Below are 19,144 nucleotides of genomic sequence, written 5' to 3'. Positions count from 1 at the left end.
GCTGAATGGTAATTATTTGAGTTGCTTGGAGGAAAACCGGGATTTTATTGTTGTAATAGTTTCGTAGTATCGAGTCTCACCGTTCTCGTCAACGAACCAACTCAGAAGACAGAAGAGAAATTCTTGGTTTTTTTTCCCCCAAACTGAATTTTCATGCCATGGCAAAATTCAGATTATTTTCAGCTCTGCAGTCTTTATGCACCACTGCGTTGTCCGGTTTAATTTTGGGAGCCCTGTTTTGTAATCTGGTGTTTTCGTTTCCATATTGTAAGTTGCAGTCTGTGGGGATGTGGCTTTTGTTTGTTTGCATGCTGTGTTTCTCTATGGCTAATTGATCCATGAATTACTTACTTAATTATCTCGGTTCTCAGAATTCCCTGAATTACAAACGGGCCACTTTGGCTGGCTTTACCCAACTGTCTATATTTGGTCTTGTGTTGTATGAACTCAGCCCATGATTAGTTAATAGCTTTGTATATTATGCAAGTCCTGAAAATTGAGTAAACTCTAAGTAAGCACGTGTTTTCCTGTGGAGTCCTTGGTGCTCTCTGAGGTTGGGTGTTTGCTTGCAGACGTTTCGTTATCCGACTAGGTAATATCAGTGCTCATCAGTGTTTTCCTCTCAAATGTGAGGGGTGTGGGGAGTGAAGCAGTCAAGCTTGTCATGCAATCCAGAGCTATTATATTCATTTTGCAGGTGGGGAGTTAGTAACGAGAGAAAATAATTTATGACAGCCCGGTAATGAAATCCTGTGTACTCCTTAAATCACTAAGAGGATGAAACTGAAAAAAGTAGTTTAAAATGAAGCCTGGTTAGTACTGTTTTTTCTTTACTTTTAACCATACATTCATGTACTAAACTCAAATGTGATTGGTTTATTTTTGGCTTATTATATAATGCAAACATAACCAACTCTCTGAAGCCATTAGTTAGGATATCTCAAGCTATAAATAATGTGTTATTTTTAGACGGTTTATAGCATTTTACCTAGGGGTAAAAAGCCTCAATATAACATTCAATTAAATATAAACTATTTAGTGTCACGATAATACCATGGTAAAATGCAAACAACTGAAAGTTTAAATAGATGAAAGGAATAATACAAAAATCCATTTGTAGCAGGTGATTTTGAAAAAGTTAGAAGCCTAGAAAACAAAATTAGCTTGGCATTCACTTCCATAAATATACAACCTTTTTAAGGTCAAGAGCTCATATTGCTGTTGTGGAATAATTTTAAGCTTAAGGAGAAAAGAGTGCAGGCAAACCAAAAGGTTAATATATCCAAAGAAAACCCCACATCCATAAATTGATTTTCACCTTCAAATGCAATTTTGATTAGGCTAGATTGGTCCTGGCTGCATTTAAATGGTACAATAAGTGATACGTATAATTAGGCCTCCTATTTTATCTAAACCTTGACTATGAGCCAGATTATGGTTGAAGTGGAGTTCCTTAACCAGAATATAAAGCTGTGGGTTGTTTTATGGCAACATTACTTCATTTATAGTTTGGCGTATCACAAAATCCAAAACAGTGTTCTGCTGGTCCCAATGGCCTTTATTGGTTTGCCAGGCATAGAGCTGAACTGCTAGATCAACCACAAAGTAGTTATTCGAATATTAGCAACATTGCTGTCCCAGCTTTGTTACTCACTATAGGTGGGTAATTAACTGTGGTAATGAATGGCATGGGGAATATCTCTGGTCATTCACCATTCTACCTCAATGACTATGACCCCTGTTAGGCAACAGTGTTTATCCCTCCTTTTTTTTTTTTTAAGTTAAAAATAAACAGAAGTGGTGGCAGGGATATCTGAGCTCAACAATAAAGGAAATGAAAGCTGTATCCCATAGTGATTAGGACCACCTTATATAAGATGATCAGAAGGCTACTTTCCTGATGATGGTTAACACTGAGCTGATGATGTCAAGGTGTCATGCAAATTCAGTCCATATGTTTCCTATCTTTAGAACAGCTTTTATTTACTATTTATTTATTTCTACTTGTTTAGTAGTTGCTGGATATATATTTTATTATAGTTATACTTAGGTATTTTTACAAAATGGTTAAGTACTATTCCTTCTGATTTTGAAGTTTGGCATGAGTGCTATTACATATAAAGCCAACCAGTACAGACAACAGGCTATATATGAAGCAGACTTGGGGGAACTGCTAGATCTGCAAAGCCATAACAAGACCTAAAGGCCTCTGGCTCTGCATATGGTAATAGCTTTTTGGGATGTGCTGATTGTGGCTCTCCCCAAATGGCAAATAAAGGCCTTATTGCCTGTCTTTTGAGGTTTCTTCCAGAGTCCTCAAGGTCCTTCCTGGGGTGAGGGGGTTGCTTAGAGAAGATGGAATCCTGAGGACTGGTGAGGAGGGGATGCAGAGCAGGGCTGGAAAGGCTTCACAGGTGATAGTCTGGCTGAAAGGACACTGAGGAGGTACAAAAAGACCACCCCTAGCTCAGCTTCCCAGACCTTCAGGCAGAGCAACTGGGTAGTGGGTACACATTGGAATCCATCTTCGCATTTGGTGACCTCTGCTACCTGCCCCCCCCCCCACTTTGAACTGCATTTTGTACCTGATAAAGACGTCATTATTCCCTTTGCAAACATGGGATCAGGGAAGCAAAAGGCTGCCCATAACCAGCAGGAGGGATCAAGCTATCCTTGTACAAGGTGAGGGAAAGCAGAAGAGGACTGTTCAGGAAATTGTTCCCTTTGCTCAAGAGCAGCACACTGACAGACATTAATCCCTCCCTCCTTGCACATTCCTACCTAGAATTGGAAAGGTGACAGGAAAAAACTGAGTTGCCCTGCCCATCAGTGCCTCGGGCAACTCCCAGCCAGCTGGGCAGGCAGATCTGGTGGCCCTTCTGGTCATATTAGTGGTCAAATGTGGATACCAATTGAAGCATGCCCTCCCTCTGGCCTTGCATGCAGGAAAATTGAAATATGCGAAATGGCCCTATACATGCTTGTCATTGCATAATGTTGTTTTGCTGTCATAGCCCCTTAACTAACTCTGCTGGCATGTGAGAAGGTACCAGGTGGGGTGGTGGTGAGAGCAAGTGCTGCAAAGTGACTTACCTTTTATCCAAGAGGTGCCTTAATGATTTCCCCCCTTTCCATTGCTAGGAGTTTGTGCTGCAGACTTGTTGGAAATGCAGCTTACATGTGTGCAGACCACTTGTTAACTTGGCTAATCAGACCTGAGTCAGACCTTGACAGCTGGTTTCTCGAGGCAGAAGAGCAGCAAATTCTAACAGGACTGCATTTTTTGCTATACAGTATAAACATCATGGACTGCTGTCACAATTTGCTCCCACTGTGTCCCAGCAGCAAAATCTGAATTTTCTACATATATAAAGAGCAATTCAAAATAAATAGAAAATGAGTTCGAAAAGTAAAACAGATTTTAGGAATTATATAATATTAATTAAGCTACTTCCCATTTAAAATGGTTTTAAATTTATTGTTTATGTGAAAAGTTTTTATTTTATGAATTTGCAAGGTTCTATTATTGTTTTATTTCTTAAATTAAAATGTGATTGCTAAAAGTAAGCGCTATATTTCTTTCTTGCCCAACCCTAACAATGAAATCATTAGTTTTATTCTGGGTGGGAGGGAGCAGTCTCACAGACGCATTCATTATGATTGGGAGGCTGTCATAGCACTGCTATATTGTCTTATAATTTTTAAAGCAATATCATATTTGAATCTATAATGATTTTGATTATACTTTTTTAATGTTTCAGAAACGTATACTGATATTTTTCAGTGATGTATAAATAGACTTCATTGTGCAATCTTCCTATGTGCAATTTCCAGGAAGTCCTAAAACATAATTCTGAGCTACAGAAACAGATACTTTATTTTTCAAAATTCAGTATACAAGTGTGTGAGCTAATTCAATAAAAACAGAAATGTATTGGTGAGATGTACAATGCAGTCTTATTTAAGCTTATATCAAAAATTTGCATTTGATGGAGCTTCATTCTTACCTATGTTATTACTGCAACCACACAACACACTGATTGCAGTGTGGAATTTTATCCAAATAAGAAGAAATAAGACTGAATCAGATAATAAAATTAATGCAACATTAAAGAATAGCTGTAGAAAAACAAAATATGTTTCTTCGGACATCAGGAATGTATAAAAGATCCAAGAAAAATGTACAATCGTGGGAAAGAAGATAACCTGCTATAGCCTATTTTTAGCACATTCATTTTATCCCCAAAGGCTGGACTGTTCTTTGCCACTTTTCCTATTCAGGAAACATTCAGAAACCAAGTAAGGCATACTGTTCCTTGAGATACTCTTTGCAATTCTTTTGAAATTTCAGAAACATACATTGTTTTTGTAACATTAAAAGATTATAAAGTGGCTTACAATGCAACCGAAAACAACATTGGAAACTTCTAAAGAAAATAAAGTTTTCCAGAAAATAAAATATATATCAAATAAAAGTTAACAAAAATGCAGTTAAAGCCAATTATATCTAAGCATGATTCAAAGCTTAAACAAAGAGAACACCAGCTACTCAGTTATGTAGCAACACATTTTAAAGTGTTGGCCCTACCAGGGAGTAATGCCATTTGTTACTTTGCTCTCAAGGGCATTCCTGCAGATCAGGGTTGGGGACTGGAGTGGAACCACTGTTATCGCCTTGCCTCCTATGTGATGAGTCAGTCCCAGAAAGTAAATTGGAGTAGGGAAGAACTACTCTATCAAGAATATAGAATATATTAAAGCTGCCAATATATTAGGTGCCAGAACACCTGATTAGCCTTCTCAGGAATCGTTTTAAAGAGCAGAAAGATATTGTACAAACTAGACATGAAGAAACAGTTTGGGACAATGTCATGGTACATATATCATGGTTTGGTATGTGTAACAGAGACAAGGATGCATGTTGTCCTCATATCTGTTTAACATGCAGTAAAGATAAGAATGACAGGATTTGAAGAGATAAATAGAGTAAAAATTGGAGGTTGAAACATATAACAATGAGAGATGTGTGAATGATACTATTTTGATAGCTGGAAGTAAAAACTTAGAGTTCATTATGAAAGTAAAAAATGGAAAGTTAAAAAATGTTAAATATAAAGCTGTCAGTCATAATATATATATTAATATAATGTCAGTCACAATGCGTAGTGAAAAAAAGTAGTAGTAGATAGTTTCCTTGGGCTCGGTAATAGGGTATGCTGGAGAAGTAGAGATTAATTCCAGGGAGAATAAGAACAATAAACGTTTATGAGATCATGAAGGATTGGGGTATTTCGGTGACTAAATTAGAATAATTAAAGCAATAGCTTTCCAGCAGTAACATATAGCTGTAAAAGTGTGCGTATTTTACAATATTTTGACATACGATTACTGCCATATATAATTATTTCCAGTTTTTTAGAATAAACGTGTAGGTTTATGCCAGTTCAGACTGGAATTAGTATTGTATGCTGTTACCACTGCACTATCATTCTTTAAAGTATTTAAAGAAGTGCCAGTTTTCTGGAATATATGTTTTTCTGCAGAATAGTAGCTTTGTAAGTATATTACTATTTCTGTAGATAACTTTATTAAGAGAATTTATAACATTCTACATTCAAATCAAATTTACTTTATGAATTAAAGTAAACCACACCATGACAATAAAAAGAATTACATATTAATAGATCCACATATTACCAATCCAATGTATTAAAATGCTTTAAATATGGTACTATCCAACTCAGAATCAAGCCTCTTCTTCAGCATCTGTGGTTGGGGTGTATATTTGGATCACTGTGATGTTAGATGGCTTGCCCTGAATTCGAATTGAGATCATTCTGTCATTTTTTGGATTGTATCCAAGCACTGCTTTAGCCACTTTACTATTAATTATGAAGGCTACTCCATTTCTTCTGTGGTCCTGTTGTCCAGAGTAGTAGATCTGGTGGTCATTTGATGTGAAGTGGCCCATTCCAGTCCATTTCAGTTCACTGACGCCCAAAATGTCTATCTTTAATCTTGACATCTCATCACTAACCACATTCAATTTGCCCTGGCTCATAGATCTCACATTCCAGGTTCCAATGGTGTGTTGATCCTTAGAACATCGGATTTGCCGTTCGCCACCAGCACCGTCGGCCACTAGCTGTCCTTTCGGCTTTGAGCTAGCTGCGTCATCACATCTGGGGCTAGTTGAACTCATCCTCTGTTCCTCCCCAGTAGCATTTTGACCATCTTCCGACCTGGGGGTCTCATCTTCCGATGGTATACCGACATATCTCTGGTTGTACTGATCCATTTAGTTTTCATGGCAAGAATACTGGGTTCGGTCGCCATTACCTTCCCCAGGGATCGCATTTAGTCTGACCTCTCTGTCATGACCTTCCTGTCTTGGGTGGCCCTTCACTGTTTAGCTCATAGCATCATTGAGGTGCTCAAGCTCCAGCACCACGACAAGGTAACGATCCTTTGCTGAAGCCCCTCCCTCCTAGACTTCAGAAAACAGCTGAAGACCTGGTTTTGCCGCCTTCCCTGGAGTGGGGAGGGGAAGAGCCATTCTTGGGGCTGGTTGGTTCCCTAGTTCTGCCGGGACCAGTTTTATCCCCTTATGGGTTGAATTAGATCTGCCGTGGCTTGGATTTTATTACATTTTACATTTGTTATTGGTAGTATTTATGATTTTATTGAATTTTATATTGTTCTTATTGTGAACCACTCAGGGTCCCCTGTGTGGAGGAGATGGACAGTGATAAAAATTTGATAAATAAAAATAAATAGGACTATAGCTCCCAGAGTTCCAAACCAGATGGCCGTTTACACCAGGAAGGGAAAGGATATTTAAGATTTTTCCTCATGTTGCAAAAGATTACCCCTTTCCCCAATTTCAAATGCACATGTTGTTGTTGTTAGTTGCCGTCAAGTCGTTTATGACTCATGGCAACCCTATGTATAACAGAACAAAATGCTGTTCGGTCTTGCGCCATATGCCTGACTGTTCCAACGTTTGTATCCATTTTTGAGGCAATTGTATCAATCCACTGCATTGAAGGTCTTCCTCTTTTCTGCTGGCCCTCAACTTTACCAAACATGTCCTTTTCAAGTGATCGGTTTTTCCTAACAATGTGCCCAAAGTACATAGACTCTCATAGTCTAAGCCTAGTTTCTTCGCCTCTAGGGAACATTCTGGTTGTATTCCTTCTAAAACTGATTTGTTTGTTCTCTGGCAGTCCATGGTATTTTCAATAATCTTTGCCAACACCACAATTCAAATGCATCAATTCTTCTTCTATCTTCCTTCTTTAATGTCCAACTTTCACAGGCATATGTGGCAATTGAGAAGACCATGGCATGAGTCAGACGCACCTTTGTTTTTAAACTGACATCTTCTGAAAACTTTAGATAGGTCTTCGATGGCAGATTTTCCCAGTGTGATATGTCATTTGATTTCTTGATTACTACTACCCTTGGCGTTGATCATTGATCCGAGTAGACTGAAATTGTTGACGATTTCAATTTCTTCTCCATTTATTGTAACATTGTTTATTGGTCCATTTGTGAGTATCTTTGTCTTCTTCACATTCAGGTGTAGTCGGTATTGCTGACTACAGTCTTTGATCTTTGTCAGCAAGTACTTCAAGTCTTCTTCACTTCCAGCAAGCAAAGCTGTATAATCTGCATATCACAGGTTGTTAATGAGTCTTCCACCAATTCTGATACCCTGTTCTTCTTTGTATATTCCTGCTTCTTGAATTATTTGTTCAGCGTACATGTTGAATAAGTAGGGTGAAAATATACAACCTTGCTGCACACCTTTTCCAATTCTGAACCACTCGGTATCACCATTTTCTGTTCTAACAATTGTCTCTTGATCCGTGTACAGGTTCTGCATGAGTACAATTAAGTGCTCTGGAATTCCCATTCTTCGTAATATTAACCATAACTTGTTATGGTCCACACAGTCAAATGCCTTTGCCTAATCAATAAAACAGAGGTAAACATCTTTCCGGTATTCTTTACATTCAGCCAAGATCCATCTGACATCAGCAATGAAATCTCTTGTACTGTGTCCTTTTCTAAATCCAGCTTGGACGTCTGGTAGTTCTCTGTCGATGTAAGGCTGCAAATGTTGTTGAATTACTTTCAGCAAAATTTTGCTAGCATGTGAAATTAATGAAATTGTTAGATAATTTCCTCATTCTGTTTGATCTTCTTTCTTTGGAATGTGTATGAATATGGATCTCTTCCAGTCAGTTGGCCAGGTCATTGTCTTCCAAACTTCTTGACATCAAAGAGTAAGTGCTTCCACTGCTGCATCTGATAGTTGAAATATCTCAATTGGTAATCCATCAATTCCTGGAGCCTTGTTTTTCGCCAATGCCTTCAGTGCAGCTTGAACTTCTTCCTTCAGTACCGATGGTTCTTGATCATATTCTACCTCTTTAAATAGCTGAACATCGACTAACTCTTTTTATACAGTGATTCTGTATATTCCTTCCATCTTCTCTTAATATTACCCATGTCATTTAATGTATTGCCCATAGAATCTTTAAGGATAGCAACTCAGGGCTTGAATTTTCTCTTCAGCTCTTTCAGCTTGAGAAATGCTGATTGTGTTCTTCCTCTTTGATTTTCTAACTCTAGGTCTTTGCATATTTCATCATAATATTTTTCCTTATCTTTTTGAGCTGCCCTTTGAAATTTTCTATTTAGCTCTCTTCATTCTTTTTTCCATTAGCCTTAGCTACTCGGCGTTTAAAAGCAAGTTCCAGAGTCTCATCTGACATCCATTTGGATATTTTCTTTCTTTCCTGCCATTTTAATGATCTTTCACTTTCTTCACATATTATGTTTTTAATGTCTTCCCACAACTCTTCTGGTCTTCAGTCATCAGTGTTTAGTGCATCTAATCTATTTTTGAGGTGATCTCTAAATTCAGGTGGGATGTTTTCTAGATCATACTTTGGCACTCTTGGACTTGCTTTGATTTTCTTCAGCTTCAGCTTGAACTTGCATATGAGCAATGGATGATCTGTCCCACAGTCAGCTCCTGGCTTTGTTTTAACTGATAGTATTGAGCTTCTCCATCATCTCCTTCCACAAATGTAATCAATTTGATTTCTGTGTAATCCATCTGGCGAGGTCCATGTATATGGTCGTTGACTGTGTTGTTGGAAAAAAGTGTGGCAAATAAATCATAGGTCTCATGGAATTCTATCATGTGTTCTCCAGCATCATTTCTATCACCAAGGCCATATTTTCCAACTACTGATACTTCTCCTTTATTTCCAACTTTTGCATTCCAGTCACCAATAATTAACAGAGCATCTTGATTGTATGTTCGATCAATTTCAGATTGCAGCATTTCGTAAAAGTTTTCACTTTCTTCATCTTCAGCATTTGTGGTTGGTGCATAAATTTGAATAATAGTATTAACTGGTCTTCCTTGTAGGCGTATAGATATTAGTCTATCACTGGTGGCATTGTACTTTAGAACTGATCTTGAAATATTCTTCTTAATGATGAATGCCATGCCGTTCCTCTTCAATTTTTCATTGCCAGAATAGTGTACCATATGGCTGTCAGAATCAAAGTGACTGATGCCAGTCCACATCAGCTCACTAATGCCCAAGATGTCCATCTTTAGGTGTTCCATTTCATTCTTGACAACTTCCACTTTTCCTTGATTCATACTTCATACATTCCATGTCCCAATTATTAATGGATGTTTGTAGCTGTTACTTCTCATTTTGAGTTATGCCACATCAGCAAATGAAGGTCCCAGAGGCTTTACTCCATTTGCATCATTAAGGTCAGCTCTACTTTGAGAAGGCAGCTCTTCCCCAGTAGTATATTGAGTGCCTTCCGACCTAAGGGGCTCATCTTCCAGCACTATATTGCAAAACATTCTATTGTAATCCATAAGGTTTTCATTGGCACATTTTCTGAAGTAGATTGCCAGGCCTTGCTCCCTAGTCTGTTCTTCGTCTGGAAGCTCTGCTGAAACCTGTCCAACATGGGTTTTGGTAGTAGAACAAAGATAAATTAGGATATGAACCCACATTTACTAGTACTAGAAGGTAAACATGAAGCAATTAGTATTCAAGAATTAAGATAATTCTGGGATCTTTATTAATTAATTAGAAATAAGGCTGTTATTGAATCACCTTCTCACATAGTGAATGCTTCCGATTCTTTTTCATTCAGAATATATACACTTCACTGAAAAAGTATTTGCTCCCTTTCAGATTTTCTGAATTTTTGTGCATCTCTTACACTGAATATTATCAGAAATTCTTGTAGGTTCCACTGATATATAAAAGAAATATGAGTGAACAAATAATGTTTGTGCTTTCATTTCATACATATCCAACATGCAATGTGCAATTATGTAAGTTCAGTCAGTTCAGTCAAAGGGATAATTAGGACCAATTGTCTTGAGTACTTCATTAAACAGGCCTAATTTGGACCAACCCTGTCCTATATAAATCTTCAAAATTTGCCCACCCTCATTCCAGTGAAGTTCACACTATGCATATTCTAGAGGTATATCATGCACTACCCAGAAGAAATCTCTGAACACTTTCCTAAAGAAGCCATTGATGCCTTTCAATCTGGGAAATTCCTAAAATTCTGGAGTTCCAACAATCTATAGAAACAACCTTGAAATGGAGTTGATTTAGGGCAATAGTGAATCTTTCCAAAAGAGGCTGTCCTGTCAAAATTATTCCAAGGGCCTAGCATAAAATTGTCCAGGAAGTCACACTCCCAGAATAACATCTACAGGCCTGCTGGCCTCTCTGTCTTGTCTTAAAATGAGTGTTCATTCTGCACCATCAGAAAAGCACTGTGTAAAAATAGAATTCATGGGAGAGTAACAAGGGGAAAAACATGGATTACAAACACTGATTTCACCTCATGTTTGCCAAAAAGCACCATGAAAACCCTCCAGACTTCTGGAGGGACGTTCTATGAATAGATGAGGCAGAAAGTGGGATTTTTCAGGCAAAATGAGGGTCTTTGTACCTCCTGGAAATGAAATAAGAATTTCATACCAACAGTATGGTATAATGGCTGCCTCACAACTTGAACGAATTGAGATCATGATTTCTGTTTTATCTCAAGAGTATTCTATCTACAGGATAGTCTCAGCCATTTGTCCTTCGGATAAAGTGCAAAGGAGGTCATGCAACAAGACAATTACCCTAAACATACTGTAATCTACAACAAAATGAGGAACTTATTTAGTCTTGAAATGGCCAAAACCTGAAACAAGCAGTTCCCCCTAAAAAACTTAGCTTATCTTAAAGAAGTTAATGATGGAAGAACAGTCCAAAATCCCTACACACCAGTGTGAGAGACTGATCATGAACTACAGTACAGGCATTTGGTTGCAGTCAGCCATTTTATTTCCGTCACTGACCAGCAAAACAAAAGTATCACGTTTAACACCCTGAATATCAATGCAACCTATACAGCATGGCAACTGATTAGAGTAAAACAAGCTGTAAAATCATGTAACAAGTAACATTCTAAGTTAAAGAATAAAAATTAATATAGTAAGATGTTATACAATTTATATAACCGATCTAAAATATAGAACCATTGTAATACTAAAAGCCATGGAAAGTTGTAATTAATATTATTACTGTATATCTGTACTGTAATGATGTGATGTATAAGGAAGAACGATACATAAGGATTGATTATGGTTTCAGAACTAAAAGAGTCCAATTATTGTGACTATTTATGTTGTTAAAATGACTCTAGCAGTTAATGATATTAAGACAGAAATAATCAATTGACAGTAAGGTCATAAAACATCGATATAAAGTAGTGACTAAATAGACAACATTTGGTGCAGTTACTGCAACTAATGGTGGTGCAGTTACTCAATTTTACAGGGTGGGTTTTTTCACACTGGCACATGGCATGTTGGATGACTTTATTAAGGAAACAAACAAAATGAGCACCCGCACGAAGCTTCTAATATTAGGTGGGAAGCATACTTAAAAACTCGTAAAACTCTTAAGACTTTTTCATAGGACTGTATTCTGAAAACTAAATCTAGATTACAGCTTTTAGCTAGACTTCTGGGACTGGCGAAGATCTTTCGGGGGATCATATCACTGCTTCAGCTAAAGGTCAACTTGGGCGCCCTGCTGTCCTACCAGACTCGACCGAACGGGCGGGCAGCAGCATGTGCTGAAAGAAGACGACCAAACCCTTCTCCCTCCCCGCCATCCCTGGCGGGAGAGACTGAAGACCGCAATTGAAGGGGAAGGGCGTTTAGCCGTTCGACCCGCCCTGGGCGAGGAGCATGCGCGCGTTGCGGCTGAGCGCGCGCGTGGCGGGGGAGGAGGAAGGGAGAGCGCGGTGACGTCTCCAGGATGCGGGCAGGTTTCTGCTGCGTCCTCTTTCTCCCGTCGGGCGTGTGCGGAGGAGAGTCTGGGCTCGGCGTCGCCGGTGCTGCGACGGCCGTCGTTGCCTCTCCGCGGGAGTGGCGCTTGGTCCGGGCCCACCTTCCTCTCACCTGCCTCCCTCCGGAGCCCGGCCTGGGCACTCTCCCTCCATCTTCTTGCCGGAAAAGATGCAGTCCTGAGGTACTCGGAGGCCGAACCCTAAGAAAGATCGCCGCCCCTGACCCGAAAAGGTGACTGACACAGCCCGGGGTGGAAGGACGCTCGGTTTGATTAGCCCTTTAACAAGCTTTGCCTGTCGGCGGAGCTTCTACTGGTTCCGACCACTGGCGGCAGCGGCAGCAGCAGCAGCAAACAGATAAATATGGAAAGAGGGCAGTTTAGCCAAGGGAATTGGCCGCTGAAAATGGTCATTGAAGAGGAGGATCGTCATCGTGGTGATCTCGCTAGAATAGAAGCTGCATTCTGGAGTGGCTGGCTTTCCTACCCCTCCACACACACATTTTTTCTGTCCTAGGAACTCCATATCATATTTTTAAACGTTTATTTAGAGGTGTTCACTTTCATTAGATCACTATGTCACAAGGTCTTTTTTGGATGGGGAATTACTTCTCCGGTTTATTTCCTAGAGTAGGTTTGAAATCTTACAGCATTGCGCCTGATGCGTGCTGGTTATTAGGATTTGCAGTGGAATATTGTTAGGTGGCATTTCTGTTTATTAAATAGGCATGACTTGTTAGCTGGCACACTCAGTTGGGGGGGTTTAAAAATAGCCCATTTATTTGTGCTTTCTTTTCCTTGTCACAAAAAGTGGCAATTTATAGGAACAGCAATGCAATTAAAATGGTTAAAACAGTCCAAATGGGAGCCAATAATATTTTAAAAACATCTTATCGTTAACACACAGTGTTCAGTGTGTGTTAATGATAAGCAGCATGAGGTTGCATACGTTTAGAATTCCTATACAGCTCCTGTTTGTTCTCATTATGGATGTTTGTGCAGGTGTCTCCTATACATACCCAGCTGTTCTTCTCTGCGTGATGCCTGCTATAAGTATTAAGGAGCATGACAGGGTGCTGGGGAGGGGTATGTGGAGAAAGGTGTGGAAAGAATGCACAGTTTTTCAGTTTCTCCTAATGGCTAGCTGCATTGCTTAGGCATAGTGAGAGAATCCCAGTGTTGGTGTGTTTGGCTTTGACTCAGCAGATGTGCACCCAGCCATTGTAATTTGTAAAGTCTAGTTTATGTCTTAATATTATGACTTGTTCAAGAAACTGTGTTTAGAATAAATTATGGCTTCATTTGATGTGTGCATCCAACTGAATATGGCTGGAGTGATCCATATAAGATATTTCTGGGTAAAAGAAGGCATGAGGAAAAACCAAACGTCTGTTTCTTGTTACCATTTGAAGGTGCACTGACGCAAGATGGTCTTGATTTGCATCTAGAATTGATCTATCCCTGCAGTTAGTTACACAGAGTGAAGCCTTAGCCTTCTACAACCAATGCTGCTATAAAACCTTTATGTTAAGCAGATGTTGGCCCAGCTGAAACAGCAACTGCATTAGGGCTTCAAAATCTTAACGTATTTATGGCAGAAAGCACTTCTGAGGAAGGTTTCTGAATCTAGACTGCCAGCGCAGAAGCATTTATTTACTAATAAAGTGTTTGCATTTAAGATTTATATTGCTTGATAATCACAATGAGGAGGGGTGCAGATCAGAGATCTAGGGAAGCTTTGGTGAACCAATGGTTTACATAGGGTCTTTATCTTCTATTTGACTAATTGACTATTATCTCCAGCAGCTGCATGCTTAAATGTTTATGGAAGGCAAATATTCCTTGTAATAAATCATATGCAGCCTATGAACGTTGTGACTTCAACATATTTAGAATATATTTGATTTCAAAATGTTATTCTCATGAATGTAAATTTATATAATAAAACTCTATAACCATCGGTGCTCTTGGCTATACTTGGGAGAGGGGGAACTCTTGGGAACTGCAGGAGGAAGAAGTAATCAACTAAAATCATTTTTGTTCCCTCCATTTATGGAAGTCTTAGTTGGATCAGAAAGCCTTCCATGAGTGAGAAGACAAATTGATATAACCCATAAGATTAATTGGTAAAGTTCATCTTTTGGATCACATGAACTCCCCTGCAATTCTTTGCATGTGTAACATTAAGAAAAACAGAGAATTACATTACGAAATATACATTTATGAGCACTGCAAAGATGGCATAATCGATATAATATGTCTGAAGTAGAGATTTGTGTCTGAATTTGAGTCAGTGTTCACTCCTGATGATTTCCTGGACATGTCCCTGCTGTTTTCTTGGCAACCTTTTTAAAAGTGGTTTGCCATGGTCTTCTTCCTGTAGCTGAGAGAGAGTGACTGACCCAAAGTCACCCAGCTGGCTTCATGCCTAAGTTAGGACTAGAACTCACAGTCTCCCAGTGTCTAGCCTGGTTCCTTTTAACTACTACACTGAAATGGCTCTCAAGGAACTAATGTACAAATGAAATATTTAAAATTCTATCCACAGTCTATTTTATCCTTGAGAAAAATAAACCCATGATAACGAGTGAATGCCTGTTACAAGTTGTAGATCATCTCTTCCCTCTGTTGGACAAAGGGATGAGCTTATACAATAGCTTTAGAACTATTTTAGCAGTGAAGTTTGTCTGGAGTAATTGTTGAAGAATATATTAATCTTTATTCTTCAAATAGTTTTCAATTCTTTAAAAGAGTAGGAGAGAAAATGCAGAGTCTGAGGCTGTAATCCAATATCCAGATGTACATCTTGCTCTCCTTAGTGGGGCTCACTTCTGAAGAGACACATACACAATTCTGCTGTATGAATTTGATCATAATGCTGACAGCTTGCTGGCTTTACCCTAGTATAGGAATGTTTGGCTGAGATTTTAATAATGCTTTCTAGGAAATATTTACAGCCTTCATTTTTTTCGTCGTCTGTGAGCTAACTAGAAATAGAAAATCACTTTTCCAGGTCGATACTGATTTTCTATGGCTTAATTCATTTATGCTGCTGAAACTTCATCCCTAGTCATATAATTAAAGACTTTAATTTCATGAGTTTTCTCATGCAGTAATTACACTGAGGGCCATGGCATGGGGATGCACATCTGGTTCTATACATTCAAGTATAGCAATATTTATAAAGTTGTGGGAAAGCATTTCCCATAGAACAAAACAGGATTGACTTTTCTAACAATATATTGTTAGTAAAAGGATAGCCGTCTGTACTGACATCTGTATTAGGTATATGGAGAGCCAGTTTGGTATAGTGGTTAAAGCATCAGGCTAGAAAACAGGAGACCCTGAATTTTAGTTCTGCTTTAGGCTCAAAGCCAGTTGGGTAACTTTGGACTAGTCACTCTTTCTCAATCCTAAGAAGAAGGCAGTGGCAAACCACTTCCAAAAACGTTGCCAAGAAAACTGAATGGACTTGTCCAGGCAGTCTCCAGGAGTAGAGACTGAATCAAGGTGCAAAAACAAATAGGTGTGTGATTATGGAAGGGATACACTTTTCAAAAGTAGCAGAGAAATCTCTTGGACATAAGAAGTTGCAGTATTATCAAAACTGTATTTTCAGTAATTCTGTCAAGTATAACATCTGTGGTATTATAGTGCAAGAAGAATATGGAGCATTGTAAGATGCTTCTAGAGGGGAGTGGCTATTATAAGAATTTTTGAAAAGATACAGGATGGTTGTAAGAAGAAAATCCTTTTGTCTGGACTACCTCACTTCCTAAATATGTGATCAGAACTGGGTAATTGCACAATAAAAGTTTTGTCCAGAAGTACTCTTAAGGCAGAAAAGTCTGAATAGATGGACTGGTATCTGTTGAAATATTCATTCATATGTTTTGAACTAGAAATGCCTAAGAAGAGAAGGAATGAGAATAACTGGATGTCTAACAAAGGAGAACATTCCCATTGTACTGTTCAAAAAAGTAGGGGTTGAAGGTATTTAGGAGTGCCATAGTAGGGCATAGTTGCATTTCATATACTGATGTCATCTAAAATCACAAGACCCTGGTGCTTTGTGAGCATGCAAGATTTTCATCCTGGTAGGAAATGATTAGGCCACATATTGAAGTGGGAAAAAAATTAGGCTAATTGTTCTTACTGAACAAAAACTTAAAAGTACCATTTTTATTACTATGAACATGTTTATCCAAAATTCTAATTCTAATTCTTAGAATAATCTTTTATTAGTTAATAGATACAACTTTTTAAGGAAAATCCCTAGCTGAAAATAACATCTTAGCATTTTGATTTTGAGTCAGTATGGTAATATTGAGTGAGACGGGCTGTGAAAAAATTTGAAGTATAAATAAAATAAATAGTTTTAATATTTGAGCCTGAAATTTCTGTGCATTAAAAAACTGTATTGAAGTTATATAGTGGTAATAGTGAATTGCCATGTTCTTAGGAGTATATCAGTGGTCCATGTTGTATGTATGATCCTGGTTACATTGGTCACTTTTGTCCTGTAAGATATTTCCACAAAGGCTGTTTAGGTAGTCCTCACTTACTGACCACTTGTTCAGAGATTGTTTGAAGTTATGACAGTACTGAAAAATGAGTCTTAAACTGGTTCTCAAAGTTGTGGCCATCACAGCATTCCGAAGTCACATGATTGCCAATTGCAACCTTCACAGCTGGCTTCTGACAAGCAAAGCCAATGCGGAAGCCAGCAGGATGTCGCAAGTCACCATCATGTGACATTGTGCTTAATGACTGCACCGCTTAGCAATGGAGTTGCTGGTCCCTATTGCCGGTAAGTAAGGAGTACCTGTCATGAGTAAGGATGGTGAGCAGGGGGCTCCCATCCAGGCTGTAAAGCGCAAGCGTAGTACTGAGGAATTAGGTATCCATTCAAAGAGACACAGATTGGGCCCACCTTAGCCTTTGGGGTTTATATGTCTGGGTTTTTCCCACGCTTCTTCTGTTTGTTAGGATTTTCTGTTATGTAGCAGTTATAAAACACTAGAGACCTATTCCTTGTCTCAGCGTGGTTCCTGGCGGTTAGGACAGTACCTGTAATGGAAACAAGAAGCTGATGTGCCTGGAAAAATTCTAGTGTATTGAAAATAGCCCCCATTAGGGCAATTTTATTTTAATGAGATGGAATATTTAAAAAGATTGCTGCCTGTATGCTTTACTGTTCCTAAACTCTTTACCAGCAGAACAGCCTGATCCTGAACCACTCAGACCATCAATACAACTAGTGTAGTGTTATGTATTGGCAATAAATCTTGAAAGTCTATTCTACTCCAAGTAAATTTACTATAAGTAGAGATGCCAATATTTCAGTATCCTCTTCAGCAGATAAATATGTTTGGTAGTTGGCAGAACCATTTTACTTTTAGCTTCTACACTCCAGTTTTATTGACAGAAGGAAGCTGTCTAGAATAGCTAAAAAAGATTATTATTATTATCATTATTATTATTAAACTTGTATGCCACCCAACTCTCAATGTCTCTGGATGGCTTACAACAATCAAAGAAATTATAATAAAATCAATAATAGCGAATTGAAAAAATCATTTCAATTATTCTGTTCCAAGAAGTCATTTTCAGTCAGCCATTTCTCCAGTCACATGATAACATGGTACATAAGGAAGACAGTTCCTTGATTGTTCTAATTTGTTATGGAAACCCTAGTGAAATTTCAGAAATGGCATATGTACAGTTTGATCTTTGACCTGAAATAATTTTCAAAATATTTTTGAATCAGAGTTACAAGCAAATATTTTGTTGAGTAAAAATACAGAGGTGATTGTGAAAGGAAAGCATAATGTTCTTGTAAAACTAACTTTTTAAGATTATACTGGCATCTTTTAGCATATGAAGAAAATACGCATGATTACAAAGATTTAGTCTCCTTCAGAAATGTTCTGAAGACATAGAATTTGGCAGTTCTAGAACTGTAACTTTTTATATACAGAACTATTGGTACTTTATTTTGATTGGGTTAAGTTAGCATCCAGTAATTTCTTTAAGGCTAGCCGGGTTCATGTGACATTTTCCTAATGAAAAGTTTTTGTCAGTTACGAAATTCTGTTTAAAAATAAGTTTTGTGAAATTTTAAAGCTAAACCAAATTTTTTCTTAGGGATTTTGTATGTATTTACAGGCTGCTCAAACTTTTATATTTGCAAGAGAGCCAGTAATCTTTTTTCATTTATTTATTTTACATTGTGCTTTGGTGACTATTTCTGCACAAGTCACGGATAAGCAATCTGTGGCTTTGAGCTACAAACAGCTCTTGGCTGCAAAGGATACAAACCACAGAGTAGAAAGGAGCGTAATCAGCCAACTAGTGAGGCCAGATTGCTAGTTTCCTGCCAATAGAGAATGGATGTATGTGCGTGTTATATGAAGAAATGAGTGCTCATATGCAGTTCCCAGTTTGGGAACTTTTTGCATCCTTTCTGCTTTTTTCCTAACCAGCTATAATAATTGTAGCCAAACTACTAACTAAGCATATTTGAAATTACAACCCTAATCTGTATTTTTTGAGCCATTTAACCCAGTTGACAATTTTTAGAGATTTGTCTGCAAATTATGTGACATCTACCATATTTCCTTAGCCCAATTTTCACATTACTTATTAATAAGTTATACTTATTACATCAATTTCATATGCCAAATAGTCTTTGTGAATATGCTTGTATTCTCTTCCTTCTTTTTCAG

This window comes from Candoia aspera, chromosome 2, assembly GCF_035149785.1.
Source record: "Candoia aspera isolate rCanAsp1 chromosome 2, rCanAsp1.hap2, whole genome shotgun sequence".
Classification (NCBI taxonomy): Eukaryota; Metazoa; Chordata; class Lepidosauria; order Squamata; family Boidae; genus Candoia; species Candoia aspera.
Note: the sequence above shows the minus strand (reverse complement) of the source record.